A 2,298-nucleotide genomic window follows, 5' to 3' on the forward strand; every position below is an offset into this window, starting at 1 on the left:
TATGTATTAGCTTTATAGACACTAATAGTATTTCTAGTAAATTTACTCTCGCTGTTATTGTCTTACTTAAAAAAATCATGTCGATGCTTTTTTAAATTGATGTTGATAATATGAAAAGATATAAAGAACTAATGCATATAGTCAAATTGTGTCTGCAATTTAAATAGTTTCACAGCATGATTATTGTTGGATTACAGAAGAAAAAAAATTGGACCTAGAGCAATGGAAGCATTTTATTAATTTATTTATTATTAGCTTACAATTGACATAGTGAATATTCCATTGTCGTAAATAACATTTTATCTACAACAAGAACAATGACAAGCTTTGTCTTTGGTACAGACTCCTTTCGCAGTAAATGATGGACAATTAATCATGCAAAATTCTTGGCAAAAGAAACCCCTCCAAATTTCACAATAACCAGGTTCAACAAATTTGCACTTTTTTGGCTTCGGAATTTTGAATGCCACAGGCTTTCCTGCACAAATAAATTCATACTATAGTTAAATTAATAAATAAGAAATTCGTAAAAATTCACAACAACAAAAAATCAAGTATCATAACTCTTACCAAAAACAAATGAGAAAATAAGCAAAATAATCAAGAGGTTTTTCATATCCATGATTTTGAGGAAAGAATGCTCTTCTTCTAATGGTGATATTTCACTAGGTAGGTGGGTATATATATAATGTGAACCTCTTAAAAGTTGTTCAATTGTGTGCTTATTCAATGCAAAAGTATAGGAAAAAGTATATAAAAGATGAGTCAAAATGTATTATATAATTAAATTAATGAATACAAACAAAATTAAATAATGAATAAAAAATATTTATTTATATAAATGATGATGGAAAAAACAAAAAATATAATAAACTAATGAATGAATATAAAAATAATGATAAAATGAAAAATGTTTCAAACAAGAAATAAAAATACTTTTTCAAGAATCCAGTTTCTAGAAAAAAAGTTAAAATAATGAATGAATGAAATTTAATAAAGTGAAAAGGAATAATAAATAATATAAAATCTGTTTGAATTCAAACAGTTGTGACTGTTCTCATATTTTTATATTTAAAATTTATTTTTAAAATAATATTATTTATGAAATTTGACAAATCATCATTGAATGTATATATTTTTTAAATAGAGAGATATGAAATATATATGTACATATTATTAAAATACTTCACGTCATCAATTTTTTTAATTTTTTAATGTAAAAATAAGAAGAAGAAAAAAGAGATAAAAAACATGTGATCATAAAATAGAGAGATAAGTTTTTTTAATACAGGAAAATATGAGATCAAAGCTAGATTTTTCTATACACAAATTTAATAATAATAATAATAATAATAATAATAATAATAATAATAATAATAATAATAGTAGTAGTAATAATAATAATAATAATAATAATAATAATACATGGAATTTATATAAAAAATGAACAAAATTTTCAATATAATGAATAGATAAAATGATGAATGTATAAAAATAATGATAAGATAAAATGGAAAATTATGAGAAAAAAAGGAATAACATTATGAGGATCCTTGATTTGGAAAAAACATTTAAAAAACAAATAAATAAATAAACTTCATCATTATACAATTAAAATAAAATAATAAATTATATAATACATATTAAAAAAAGAATTATATACCACAAAGCTTATAAAAGAAATAATCCAACAATGTGATAGAAAATCTAAATCTCCAAAAAAATTATCATATAACTTATTCCATTAAACATATGTTCTTCTAAAATTGTTTATTGTACTATATAAGTTTAAACACATATTTATAAATTCCAATCGAAGAAATTCCAACTCTAAAGAATCACGTATGTTATAAAAAAAACATTTCAATAGTGTTTTAGATAATTGAAATTACCTAACTTTAATTAACATTTAACATACATGTGGCACTGACGTGACAAACCAATTTTTTTTATACACCACAAACTTGAACCTTGGTCCACTTGGTTATTGAACACAATACTTTACCACTAGTCCACTTTGCCTCTTTTATTGAATTTACACGTTAAATATAATTGAAATTTCAACAATTCGAACATGTTATTGTAATAACTTTAAAAAAAAATTTAAAACGGAATACAAGTAACAATAGTTACATCATACACAAGGAAATTGATTAATCAAAGAGGAATAGTAAGGTCTTTTCCAATCTCAACTCCAATCACTTCAAGTATTCCCTTGTTTATTATCTGCAAATACACCACACTCGCATAAGAACTTGACTATAATGAATAATGCTTAGTGCTTGTTTATCATCTGCA

At 22.8% G+C, this 2,298-nt stretch overlaps 1 long non-coding RNA gene across 1 annotated transcript; it reads right to left on the bottom strand.

Moving 5' to 3' along the window:
- Positions 1-215: 215 nt before the first annotated feature.
- Positions 216-770, bottom strand: LOC127092538 (uncharacterized). The gene is made up of 2 exons (XR_007792203.1): positions 571-770; positions 216-478 (listed from the first exon to the last, which is right to left on the bottom strand). It is a non-coding gene; the product is annotated as an uncharacterized LOC127092538 (long non-coding RNA).
- Positions 771-2,298: the final 1,528 nt, after the last annotated feature.

Source organism: Lathyrus oleraceus, chromosome 6, assembly GCF_024323335.1.
Source record: "Lathyrus oleraceus cultivar Zhongwan6 chromosome 6, CAAS_Psat_ZW6_1.0, whole genome shotgun sequence".
In the NCBI taxonomy this organism is placed as follows: Eukaryota; Viridiplantae; Streptophyta; class Magnoliopsida; order Fabales; family Fabaceae; genus Lathyrus; species Lathyrus oleraceus.